Source organism: Mytilus californianus, unplaced genomic scaffold, assembly GCF_021869535.1.
Source record: "Mytilus californianus isolate M0D057914Y unplaced genomic scaffold, xbMytCali1.0.p SCAF_25, whole genome shotgun sequence".
Taxonomy (NCBI): Eukaryota; Metazoa; Mollusca; class Bivalvia; order Mytilida; family Mytilidae; genus Mytilus; species Mytilus californianus.
The window spans coordinates 1886635-1901529 of NW_026262674.1; the positions used below are offsets into that span (position 1 = coordinate 1886635).

Below are 14895 nucleotides of genomic sequence, written 5' to 3' on the forward strand. Positions count from 1 at the left end.
AATTTTTCACCCAAAACAAATTTGATAATAGGAATCACTTCATCCATTGTTCAAAGGATAATGCCAGTAATAAGGGTAGGTGTGCAGTTAAAAACATAGAAGTGAACACTTTTCTTCTTAACATCGAACCATTGAACTATAATTAATTATAGGTTAGACAATACTTGGTCATGTTTTATGAAGATTTAAAGCCCAATGCGTAGCCGTGGGCTTTAAATCTTCTTAGAACATACTCACCCCTTCTCGTCCAATGAAAAGTCAGTTTTTTCCCTTCTAATTTTCATAGTACATGGCTTTCCATGCACTATAAAATGCTATACATGAATGACTTTTCATTGTAGAATAATTATGAAAGTGAACTCTTAATAACTTCACTAACGAAGTGTACAATCCCCTGAGGCATTTTCCTTGGGAAAATAGCCTACTGATTAAAGATGAAAGAGAAAAGATTTTTAAAAAACATTTTGAACATTGCAAATCTTTATATTGATGGTACATATATGTAACAAACAAAAAATAAAATGTGGGCAAAGATGTAGGTAAAATTATCTTTTATACAAATTTTATACCGGACATTCGAGTCGATTATTTTTTTCAAGAAAACAATGTCAGACTGCTGATATATAAGGCAAAGGATTTTTTTGAGAAAAAAACCCCACAATACATGTACATTCATTAATAAAAAGTAAGCATCTGATGTTGAAAGGTCGTAATTCAAATATTTATACGTAGAGTAAGTTTTATAATTATCAAAAAATATTCAAATTTTATAAATCGGATTGATTTAACATTGTGTGCTAAACAAATCAAGAAATTTAAGGTATATAAGTATTAAATTTTTACCTGAAGAAGAAGAAAAACTCAAATGTATGAACAATTTATCCTTTTTGTCCTCACAAACTATGTCAGTGCTATCTCATTCCATCCATTGTAATGGTCATTACTTACCTATGTTATATACTCACTTCATTATAAAAAGTGAATTCTTATTTAGTTTTGAATATTACAATGGGAAAGGATAATTTTGTAACGTCACTCGAAAGTGTGAATATGTTCTAAATTGGTCAGACAATACTTGGTCATGTTTTATGAAGATTTAAAGCCCTCGGCTACGCCTTGGGCTTTAAATCTTCATAAAACATGACCAAGTATTGTCTAATCTTTACATAAAACACGACCAAGTATTGTCTGACCGATTTAGAACATATTCACACTTTCGAGTGACCTTAACAAATTATCCTTTCCCATTGTAATATTCAAAACTAAATTAGAATATAGCAAAGTGCTCTCGACCAACGAAATTGTAGGATTTGATGCCTCTTAATTGTGAAGAATGAAAGTAAATCATGTTCTTAGTAAGGGATTATCCTATTATTTGGGTCTATTTACAGTTCAAAACAAAGAGTTTCTATAAATGAGTTACAACTGCCCTGAAGCACATTTATCAGATTGAAAGGATTTATCACACAGTGATTAAAACTGACTAAAAGTTGAATTGTGAAACAAACAAAAAACTCAAAATAAGTTAAAGTTTACTGTGCAGTAAAATTGGTACCGTGAATACTGTTATGAAAATATTAATAACTTCAAATTACTAAATAATTAAACAATATCAAAGCATTTGCAAAAAAAAGAAAAAAAAAAGCTTTAAAATAAAAAAAATACCTTAATCTTCAGCTTTCCAAAATTTTAATCACTGGATCAGCGGTTGGGAAGAATAGTTATTTCCAATATTTCGATAAAATAAAAAAAATAAAATAGGAATTTAATTTAAGTCTTGAACATATTAAAAACTTTTAAAGGCATTTCATTTGAACATTTCCCTGACATAATGAAACAGTATTTGATGTAAAAACCGGACCAAAATATTGGCTGTTAAATAAAATTTAGTTGTAACTCAAATGTATCAATTGATTTAAACTGTAAATTAAAAAAAGGATAATTCCTCACTAAAATATTACATAATTTACATTCATACTCACAGTCAGGAAACATATACAATTCCTACATTTTTTTTGTTCTGTTGTGTTACCTAATATCTATAACGCATTTTTTTAAAAATATTTCCCAAATAATAAGAAAGTCCTTACATCACTAAAACTAATCCATAAATGAAATGCCTAAAAAGGAAGTCATGCATTAATTATAAACATTGCACTGACAATGAAACTAATTATTAAATACAACCAATTTAGAGTTCATTTGAGCCTTGAGCACTTTACAATATTCTAAGTTTGTAAGAGAATGATAATCCCTTACTTCATGATAAGTACTCGCTAACGCTCGTACTTAATCATGAAGAAAGGGATTATCATTCTCTTACATATACTAAGAATTCACTTTTTATAATGAAGTGAGTATATAACATAGGTAATGACCATTCCAATGGATGGAATGAAATAGCAGTGACATAATTTGTGAGGACAAAGAGGGTAAATTGTTCAAACATTTTAGTTTTTCTTCTGCATCAGGTAAACATTTAATACTTATATACCTTAAATTTCTTGATTTTAATTAGCACACAATGTTATATCAATCCACTTTCTGAAATTTGAATATTTTTGATAAATATAAAACTTACTCTATAAATAAATGAATTACGATCATTCAACATCAGATGCTTACTTTTAATTGATAAATGTACATGTATTGTTGGTTTTTTTCTCTCAGAAAAATCCTTTGCTTTATATATCAGCAGTCTTGCATTGTTTTCTTGAGAAAAAAAAAATAATCGACTCGAATGTCTGGTATGAAAATTGTATAAAAGATATTTTACCTACATCTTTGCCCCCATTTTATTTTATTTTTTGTTTGTTATATATAGGCCTATGTACCATTAATGTAAAGATTTGCAATGTTCAAAATGTTTTTTTATAATTCTTTCCTCTTTCATCATTAATCAGTAGGGTATTTTGCCAAGGAAAATGCCTCAGGGGATTGTACACTTCGTTACTAAGTTATTAAGAGTTCACTTTCATAATTAATCTACAATGAAAAGTCATTCATATATAGCATTTTATAGTGCATGGAAAGCCATGTACTATGAAAATTAGTAGGGAAAAACTGACTTTTCATTAGACGAGAAGGAGTGAGTATGTTCTAATACTTATTACACGACTAACAATTTTAAAAGCTTTAAAAGGGCGAAGAATAATAAATCGCCTGGGGCAGATAAAATCATTAATGAATACATTGCTTCATCTCTAGACAGAATGCTTGATATACATAAAATTGTTTAATCTTATTTTTGATACAATAACGGGTATATTGCCAGAAGCCTGGTTTATTGGTAATGTGATACCAATATTTAAGAACAAGGGGTGCAAATTAGATCCAAAAATTATAGACCCATAAAACTTTATTGTCGTGCTTGGGGAAAATATTAACATCTATTCTTAATGACAGGACTGAGGTTGGGGTTATTCGTTGATGAATTAAATATATTTAATGAAAATCAAGCGGCTTCCGACATGGTTACCTTCTACGGATCATATTTTTTCATTACATGCACTTTTTGAACTTCTCTGTGTAAAAAAGAAAAAGCTTTTTTGCGCTTTTGTAGATTTTGAAAATGCTTTTGATTTTGTACACCGGAATTCTTTATTATATGAACTCCTTTTGAATAATATAAAAGGAAAGTTTTTTAGAGTTGTTAAAAATATGTATGATGATGTTAAATCACGTATTGTACTTAATAATAATTTATCTGTCATGTTTGCTAGTGAAATTGGTGTTAGGCAAGGGTAAAATCTTTCTCCTCTGTTATTCTCTTTATATTTGAACGATTTGCAGCAGTATTTAGAAAATGTTAACATTAGAGGTGTACAATCTTTAACATTGGATATTGAAAATGAACTGAATATATACCTTACTTAAACTGTTTGTTATATTTATAGCATAGTATTCCGAGTTAGACAAATAAACTTTCGAACGCGAAGCGTGAGAAGTTTATTTGGCTAACGAGGAAGGCGTTGCTATAAATGATTTGTGACATGAATGACCCGCCCACAGTCCGTGCAGGAAAAAAATCATCGTTTGGCGGCAAAATATAATAAACCGCAGTGTCAAAATATTTTAGGAAGCATGGCAGACGTATTCCCCCTTCCAGATTAGCTAGAAATCGAAGGCGATGAATTAGTTCTCTCTCAAGTGTGTATTTTTTTTTATATAAAATTAGATTGACTTGCGGTTATTGTCCTTTTTTGGGGCTTTTAATCGGAAATCGGTAAATATTGCTGTGATTTTTTATGTTTAGTATACATTTCAATTATGTCGATCATCTGATTTATATGCCCTTTATGAGCAATGTATTTTCGGAAATGGAAATGTTTTATTCTATTAAAACGAATTTTTTTAAATATTTTTTTACTGTTTTGCAGGTTCTTCACGATGTCGAAGAAGATATATCATTAGCAGACGCGTCGGCAATAATAGAGGAGAATATTAATCTGTCGCAAATTCAAACGCATCAAAATATTGAACCATTTTATGGCATGAGTGTTTCGCAAGCTGTGGATTATTACGATTTAGGAACGTTTGACATAGGAGATTTCCAATTCTTAATCCGCCTCTTGATTCCACCGGGACTGCACCAGCGCCATTTTATGAGGAAAATTCTGGTACTGAAGCGACAAATGGAAAACTCGAACGTGTTGGCCATTCCAGCGATAAAACGTCAAAGGATCATTTTCAAATTGCAACTTGAGCAACATTTCATTTTGATTTATTATTGTTATTGTTTTTTTTTTTTTTGCAAATATGTTCTGTTTCAAAAGTGACAGAAGTTATGTTTATTTTTTTCGGCTACTTCTTGAAATTTAGGAGTGCACATTATATTTTTTGTTCTCTTGCCTGACGGATAAAATCTGCAGAAATTTCCTTTAAATTTGTATATTTTATTTGAAACCTAATAAAACTGACATTGATGTGTGTGGTTTTTTGTAGGCGTCATCTTTTCCTAAGGAGGCGGAGCTTACCCATGCAATATTGGTTTTAGTGTTGTTGGTTATTTCATGGCTGTTTTCTCATTGGATTATATAGGCCCATGTGACCTTTCATGCAATATTATTTGGTTGCTTCAATTTAGAGCATACATTATTGTACATGCTTGTCGTCTCTATCTTATTCCATAAAAAGATCAAAGGAAAAAAGAAGATTCATGTTACAAGTATTATTATATGCCGATGATACTATTTTACTTGCCGAATCATGTTCAGATTTACAGCAACTTTTAAAATAATTTTTCACAGTATTGTAATAATTGGAAATTAAGAATCAATGTTAGCAAAACCAAAGTGATGTTTTTTACAAGAGGAAGAATATATCAAATGATTTGAAGTTTTATATTGAAAATGAAGAAATAGTGGTAGTTAAACATTATAAATACCTTGGTGTTATTTTCTCTAGAAATGTTTTTTTCCCATGGCGTTGTCAGCATGGTCAGTTTAATATCGACTCATGAGTTTGAATGTCCCCTTTGGTATCTTCCGCGTCTCTTTTATCAACTTAAAACTGAATCCTTTTGTTTTAATTAATTTTTTTTGTATGTAGAAGGGAAATAGATATTTTCAGTACTTACTTTGCTTACAGTCCGAGTCAACTTGACAGTTAGAAAATATTTTAACTCGACTACAATAGTTTGGATATTTTTCTTGAAATGACGGGCTTACTCCTAGTCTGGGTTTCAGCGGCTATTCAGAGAAATAAAACCGATACCTTTCAAATCCACGCAGTAAAACTAATTTTATTACAAAAACAATAATATAAGAAAAGAAGAAGTTACCAAAAATTCAAAAAAGAGACACTACTATACCAAAAACAAAGAAAATACTAGTAGTCAGCAAATTGCTATACAGAAAACAATACACCCATACTTAAACCGGTATAATTCTAAGTCGTTTCTAGCTCACCTGGCCCAAAGGGCCAAGTGAGCTATTCTCATCACTTGGCGTCCGTCGTCCGTCATCATCGTCGTCCGTTAACTTTTACAAAAATCTTATCCTCTGAAACTACAGAGCCAAAGTTAATCAAATTTGGCCACGATCATCATTGGGGTATTTAGTTTAAAAAATGTGTCCGACGACCCGGCCCGCCAACCAAGATGGCCACCATGGCTAAAAATAGAACATGAGGGTAAAATGTAGATCTAATATCTTTGAAACTAAAGCATTTAGAACAAATCTGACAGGGTAAAAATGTTCACCAGGTCAGGATCTATCTGCCCTGAAATTTTCAGACAAATCAGACAATCTGTTGTTGGGTTGCTGCCCCTGAATTGGTAATTTTAAGAACATTTTGCAGATTTTGAAGATTGTAGGTTTCTATTTAAAAGAATTTGTGCTACTTTTGATAGATTGCTGTTTTATTCCAATATACCACCATTCCTTTATATTGATATGTATTGTCAAGCAATATTTTTAATTACATCTAGACTACTGAATATGACTTACGTTTGGGGTGATACATTTTTTTCACATTTTTTGGGGCAGCATATTTTTCCTTGAAAATATGAAAACAAATGTACAAATATCAAATTCTAACAAATCAAATCCCATCAATATGTGAGAACAAACGTTCACTATCAAATGTCAATTCTTTAATAATTTTAAAATATCTCATCTTTAATATACTATAGAGATCCGCATTACTTTAATTATACGTGTTGTATAACTTTATTTATTAATGAAATGCACATTTATACCCCGAGGGGTTGAAGGCATATACACAATACAATACAAATATATACATAATGCAAAAATCATAACATATTAAACATCATATATAGCAGTAGTAAAAAGGTAATAATATTTATGCAGGTGTTGTGTCCACTCTTACTTTTTAATGAACGGAACAGTAAGCTGCATAATATCAAATGAAGATAGAAGTAATTGTAATCTATCTATAACAACATTCATTCCAAGAAAGATTTGTACGCTTTGGGTTCTTCCTGGTTATACCAGGACGCAGATGTGCACATGCAAATATTTTGTACACGTACGTCTTTTAAATACAGTTAATGAATGTTATTCCGTCATCAATTTACCTGTAACAATGTCCTTATAGACTATCTTCATATTACCGACTTTTGAGTCCGGATTATATAATTTGTCGAATGGTTACCTTGGACATCATGGCACTCGGTCAAGTAAGAGCAACCAAAATAAGTAAAATCAAACATATAATCGGTGTAATTTGAGAGGAAAGTTTACTGTTTTCCGATGATTTTATAGTGAAAAAAATTATTAACCAGGTAATTTTCCCCCAAAATTGTACCGATTGAAAGCTTGGTTTTACTTCTTTAGCTTGCTCTTACCTGACTTGGTACCATGATGTCCAAGGTAACCAGTCGACAAATTATATAATCCGGAGTCAAAAGTCGGTAATATGAAAATAGTCTATTAAAAGTGACAGTGTAACATGGCACCACAAGGAAGAGACCGAAATAAATTAAGTACGTAATGGACATTCGTATCAACAACTTTATCGTCAAAAAGTTATTTGTCTGAACTAGTGATAAATGTTACAGAATTTTTATAATAATTAGCTTCTTCCAAAACATTTGGATAATTTATAATATTAAAAACATTTGCTTTTCTTCTGGTTAAGTGTCATATGAACCTAAATTATAATTATTATTACAGCAGATTTAAGACTTTTTAAGTTGCTTAAATAGACCAGAAAATAACAAACAGGCGAATAGCTGTGCAATGTTTCAGTCTGTAAATGTTTCAATCCCCCCCCCAAAACAAAAAAAAAAACAAACAAAAAAAACAAATAATCAAGGTATGCAATACATGAGAAAGACTTCAAAAGACAAAACAATATGAAAGAAAATAAGTCAACTAGACACTTCAATATGAAGTGAAGTAGAGGTAGTTTATGGAACTGTTCAAAATCATGGCAGTCATTCTGAATCTCAAATAAAATATATATATTTTTTTCAAATGAGCCAAATTAAATACACAAAAAAAAAATTCATTTGCATAGACTTGCATTTACAAGAAACCATATATATGATACATTAATACACAGAGTAAGACTTTTGCTTAAGTCTTATATTTAAAAAAAACATATAGAGAAGGTACAAGCAAAATAACTATCAACTGTACTTATAGGTAATGCGAGTAGTTGATGGGCAAGTACCAGCAATTTTCTCTTCTATAAAATAATGTTGCCCTGCCGGGATACATGTAGCAGTGGCTATGGCTTCATAGAAGTTGTAACATCATGATACAGAAACACATGAGCAATGACCACAACAAGGAATGTCAATGCACCAATGAATTATTGGTAAATATTACAAATTAGAGAAGGAAAGTCTATTCCTCCAAACAATATTTAAGTAGTGATTGAAAAGTATGTAATTATAACTATTATTATACTTTACTATAGCAACCACTAATAAAGAAATTAAGATGTTACTGTATGTTTTTCATTCATTCAAGGAGAATAACCCCCTTTTCCCGCGGCAGATATCGCGTAGGCAAAATAACTGTTTGGGAATATGCGTGTAGTCAAAATAACTGTTTTTGGTTCCCATTTGCAAGTCAAAATAATAACTAGCTAGTGACATCATATCGTTTGTTTACATCTGGAAAATATGGCGGCCGTCTCAACATTTTGCTCATTTTCGGATCTGGACGTTGAAAATATTTTGAGACACAAAGGCTCAAAAAGCATTAAGCAAGCTACAAAAGTTGCGTTAATATGCTTAAGAATGGCGAAAGATACCAGAGGGACAGCCAAACTCAACGATCGAAAATAAACTGACAACGCCATGGCTAAACAATAAAAAGACAAACAGACAAATGATAGTACACAAGACACAACATAGAAAACTAAAGACTAAGCAACACGAACCCCACCAAAAACTGGGGGTGATCTCAGGTGCTCCGGAAGGGTAAGCAGATCCTGCTCCACATGTGGCACCCGTCGTGTTGCTCATGTTACTACAAATCCGGTAAAAAGTCTAATTCGGTAGGTCATATTCGTGGTGAAAAAGGAAGTGGATTGTAATTACGACATAAGGAACATATCCGATATCATCTGTGAAACGGTTATTCCATAACGGTCAACCAACTCGTGTTGGCGTCCGTAAAATTTACGAAAGGAAATGAGTATCCAATAAGTACAGATATATGAGAAATCTTGATTTTTCTAGTTACATTCGAGAGTAACTTTGCAAACTTATCTCGATTTTTTATGTTCATTGAAGAAAATCATATTTTGGTATTCAGTTCATTATAACAACACAATTATGGCCTTCATAAAAAGTCAAAATCCAAAATTATTAAATCCTACGGACCTCAAGGAAAATAACCTTTCCTCGATTTAATCATTTTGGATATTGAATGTTCATGAAGGCCATAATTGTATTGTTATAATGAACTGAATACCAAAATATGATTTTCTTCAATGAACATAAAAAATCGAGATAAGTTTGCAAAGTGGTTAGGATGAAAAATTCTGTCCTGCCTTTTTATTTTTCACTGTATTCGGTCCTGCCTTTTTTTAAAGTTTATCCTGACTCTTTTACCTAAATTGTCATCTTGACTTTTTTTTTTGCAAGTGTCTCATCCTGCCTTTTTTTTACTCAAAACTCCTGTCCTGCCTATTTTTTTCAAATTTCATCCTAGCCCCATCCCCCTCCCCCCCCCCCCCCCCCCCCCCATAAAAATCAAATGGTAGCTCCCTTATGCGGATGATATAAGAATACTAGCGAACAAATCCAGTCACTCGTAGCAGCAAAATGGCTGATGCAGGCAATTTAACGCAAATGAATATGTTTTTGGGTTTTGGTGTGTATGTTTCGTGTTTGTTTCCGCTCCTTGTTTTCTTATCCTTGTCTGTGTTCCGGGTGTTGCCTTGTCTCTTAATTTTTACGAGTTTTTACTCTGACTTTGGTATGATTTTTCTCTCTTTCATAATTTCTATGCTAAGCTATTTTCTTGTTATTTTTCTATTCATATGGTACTCTTCAAATTTGTTTAAACTTAATCTATAACATTTTTCACATATTTAAGTTCAAACATATTTTATTATCCATTTGTCATTTTGAACAATAAAATATGTTTAAACTAACATTTTTTCAGCTATATTATATATATAGTAGCAAATAATCTTTCTTGAGATTTGGAAACTAAAAAAAAACTCTGAAATAGATTTCTCATAACTATTTAAATATGTTCAGCTATATTTATGTCGTATAACTATACTGTTGGAGAAATTGGGATTTATTAAGAAAGCCATTTGTTTGAGGCAAGGACTTTGATTTAAATCGTCATAAGTTCAATAAGATGTATTAACGCGCAAATAAATATTAGGTAAAAAGTCAAACTGTTTAATTCCTTTCATTCAAACTGCTTTTTGGGTTATTAAGGGACATGCTGAAATGACAGGGTCAACCAGGTACCATGCACAGACATGGTAGGAAATGCTTATTCTCCCGGAGAACATCGTTTCATTCCTAAAACCTGTATGAGTGTATATCACTTCTTTACTAAGTACATTTTGTGGTTGTCATCACGATTTGGTTGACCATTATGGAAAGTCCATTTCACAAATGGTTATGGATATGCTCCTGTTGTCGTACCTCTAATCCGTTTTTTCTTATACTGCATTTTTCGTTACCTTTGGACATTTCCACTTCTTTAATGCAACTTTGAAATCATTATTCAGATATGTACTGACTGGTTCTCCATTTGCAGATAATCCGCCAATGATTTGAAATCTGTCATAGATTAGGAAACTAAAATTTGCCATAGATTTGGGATGGAATGATGTCATTTTTACCATCGATAAGGAATCTGCCATAGATCCGGACCCACCATAAATTTGAGTCCTACATATATAGCTCTAATGCATTAGTTTTGTTTTAATATTCATTATATAAGAGAAAGCCGAACAATACCAAAGGAAAATTCAAACTCATATGTCGTAAAGAAACTGTCAATGCAATGGGGAAAAAAGAAGGACGATCAAAAGACAAATGGTAGTATTCAAAACACAACATATATGCCGTCATCTGTTAAGGATGTACTTAGGTCAGGTTTAGGGGTGTTTCAAGATCCTATAGGATTGAGAGTTTTGTGGTATATGTTTTCGATGACGCGAACTTGCAAATATATGATTAAATTTCAAACTAGTTAAAATGCTGGAAAACAATGTCATTTGGATTGTTGTAAATGTCTGATCTATGGTCGAACATACGTTTATTAAGCGTGTCACCGATATATATATATATATATATCAATCCGCATAGGTTGCACTCTTAACCGAAATCGGGATTTGTTGATTGACAAACTAGATCATTGTAGCTCCTTGTACTGTAATATGTTTTTATCTAAATTGCTATTGAATTGAAGATCTGTTATAAAAAATTTACAGGTTTTGCAGTTTTTGGTTTTACATTTAGAAATGAGAAAGTGTTTTGGATTTCAATTGACGTAATATATGTATTACTGGTAATTTATAAAGTCAAGGATTATATTACATCCAATGACTTAAAACCTTTACTATTTTTTTTCCTAGATACAAACGGGATAGCACATCCTAATTTTTCATTAAATGTTGTTTCCCCGAGTCCGTTAATTCAGATACGATCCGGGTAAACTTATCGATCCTTTAAATAAACTTGAAGGTAACCAATTCAACACTGTAATTCGATCTTTATTTTTGTTATATCGATACCTTTTATAGCTTACTATGCGGTATCGGTTTTCCTCATTGTTGCAGCAGTACTGTGACATATTGCTGTTAACTTCTACGTCATTTGGTCTCTGGTGGAGAATTATAACCAAGTAAGCTTAACTAAGGACTCCTAGTGGTCGAATACTCAACAATCACCATCATAAATTGGTTGATAACTGTAGGCTATCTTTGTCACAGATAAGTTTTTATTGTCTAAATTTCCACGATTTTGACTTCAACAAGTTTGAGCCAAATAACGGAAGCATATATATGTGTCATGTGTGTAACAGGATCTTTTTTACCTTCAGATCTTAGATCGAGCCCGGTTTTTTGTTGGGCCCAGGTTGCACAGTCCTTAAGTTTTTGTAGTTCTTTGTTAACTGCCCTTAGGGGATTTTCGTCATTTGTTTCATTTTTATTCCATGGTGTTGTCGGTTTCTCTTCTACTTATGAATGTTTATTGTCCCTTATATGTCATCCACCTAGCTGCTTCTTTTATCTGATTATATTTTGTGAGTTTTACCAACTATTCAGAAAAGGAATCGTTAATTGTCTAAATAATGTTTTTCCCTTTAAACCCAGTCAGAAACGATTGAAACGGTTTTGTGATTAGTCTGCAAAATATATTTTAAACAGTAGCATAAAAGAAGTTTTATTCAATCAATGACAACATATTATGCAATAATGCTGTTGAATTAATCAGTCTACAGGATATACACATTTATAACGACAACCTTGCTTGCAACATTTCTTTGTTCCAGGTCACGATGCGTCATTTTTGCAGTTTCTTTGAACGTAACACTTAGTCTGTGGGTATTTGTCCCTTGGGCATAGGCCTATTTTCGTTGTTTTGGCTACAATTATGAAACAGATATCGACATCATTATACAATTTACTATAATAAAATTGAGAATGGAAATAACTTATATATTCCTCTTAGTAGAATACAACATTAGAAACAAGTAAAATATTGGATAATCAATTATAATGACTACAACATTCGATTTGTTGAGTATAAAAACCAGCTAAATAGAAATAGAAATTATGAAAGAAAAGCTAAATGTACAAATTTACAATGATTGAATTGTTGAAAATGATTGGTAATTTTATAAGTCAAATATTTCTAAAGACTAATATTCTGTCGTTAATATTTTTTTACTCGAAGCTTACATTTGTGAATTCATACTTGGCATTTTGCATTTCTATGTTAATATTCCTTTCACGTATTACCTCAAAGTTACCATTTTTCAAATAGTTGCATGTTGGTATTTCCTGATCCAAGCTTGACATTTCTAGTTTCGGAGAATCATTTTTCACTAAATTATTGTCATTTCAAAATTTGATTTGAGAAATGTCTACCTGGAAATGAAATGTCAACTTCAGCTAGTTGAAGTCGACAAAAGTCAAATTGCAACAGCGAAGTGTCGATCAAAGATAAGTTAGAACTACAAATAACAAGTTTGAACTGAAAAATAGCGCTCTGAATTAAAATGTGAATTTGGAAGTAGTAAATGTCAATTAATTAGTGTAACACGTCATGTCAGAACTGCGAAATGCCAACGTAGAGTTTTATAACCAAATGTCACTGTTTGTCAAGTACAATTCATCAAACATTTTCCAGATGACGGTCATATGAGAAAAGAATTGGGCTTTACTGTCCTCGTAACCATTACAAAAAGAACATTTAAATTTAACTGTTACTGGTGAAATCAAACCCCATTGCTTATCTATAAGCATTACCTAAATGTTGCTTGGAAAAAGGTAAATAGTAAACTAAATTTCACTTTAAGACAAAATTATTATTACCGTTCGGACAACAAGCATGGTATTCATCAGCCGGCCCACCTTTACAATGGTATCCAGTAGGACACTTGTTGGAACTGACAACCATTCCACAAAAACGTGTTGGATGAGGATCACCATAATCACAAGCTTTGTTTGTATAAAATATAAAAATATCATTGATAAGTATTCTAGCAACTCGTGAAAGGATAAACGAGGTCTTTTCCGATTATATTGTTAGATAACAACATGATAATCAAGTGACAATGACAAATGTTGTACCATAATCATGATACACAAATAATGATCGTATCTGAATTAAAAGTCGGATAATGAACCTTAAATGGCTCATCAAAAAGCGATATTATTTTTTAGAAAAAAATTATTTCATTTTTTCCTAAAAAAATATTACATACATGTCGTTCATAAAAAAAATCTGACTTACTTTACTCAGTCGGGTATGTTGAAACCGCTATGTACTATAGGCAAATTGTGATTAAAAACGCAAAACGACGTTGCTTCATAAAATTATGATGTTCCAAAATTACCGTATCATAAAAAATGTGTCGTAGTAACGTATTCATTTATCAAGTAAACTGTACTGAGTTATTTGAACGCAAATTTTTTATTCTTTTTTTTGTGTCTTCTGGTCATCTTTTTATTAACTAACATTATTTGAAGTCATTTATACCGTATAATCATACATTTTTACTGAATGCAGATTTTTAGATACATTGAAAACGAATTTCAATTTGAACTTTCACTGAACATTTTCGAACGACATATTCATTAAACATTACATAAAATTATTGAAGACATTTTTTCTGCGATTATATTGCGATTTTGTAAATGATACATAGCATTAATGCAATAAAAATCGTATGTGCAGGAGATTATATAACTTCAAAGTGCATATTGCGTAAGGCAACGTTTATCTTCCGCCCAGAAATCTTTTTATTCTTCGAAGACTGGTCGTAGATTTTTTTTAATACTGGATAAGCGCTACGGACGGCGCATGATCAATATCTGTAATTACATTTCTTTCATATAGTAACTGTTGTCTTCAATGATCATGTTAATCAAATTTTGCTACTTACGTATTTTACAGCAGACAGAATTTTTACAGTACGTTCCCGATGGGCACGGTGTACTGGGAAATGGTCCTATTTTACATGTTCCTTGAGGCGTTCCTTTTTCACAAGCTAAATCTATAAATAAAAATGGTATATCGTAAGTTTTAATTCAATAGAAGATATTTGTTTGTTTTAGGAAAACCTAATTCTGCATTTAAACTTCCTTAGAGCTACTTATTTTGTCAAAACAAAGGAGTGGCCGCCTAGCTGTCTTGTCATAATCAGTTGATTTATGCGTAAAGATAAAAGAATAAAAGTATTCGCACCGTAGATCCTTAAACTTTTATAGAAA

General features: G+C 31.6%; 1 long non-coding RNA gene across 1 annotated transcript; it reads right to left on the bottom strand.

The window, feature by feature from the left end:
• Positions 1 to 12398: 12398 nt before the first annotated feature.
• Positions 12399 to 14656, bottom strand: LOC127732494 (uncharacterized). The gene is made up of 3 exons (XR_007996279.1): positions 14568 to 14656; positions 13495 to 13620; positions 12399 to 12542 (listed from the first exon to the last, which is right to left on the bottom strand). It is a non-coding gene; the product is annotated as an uncharacterized LOC127732494 (long non-coding RNA).
• Between the last annotated feature and the right edge of the window lie 239 nt (positions 14657 to 14895).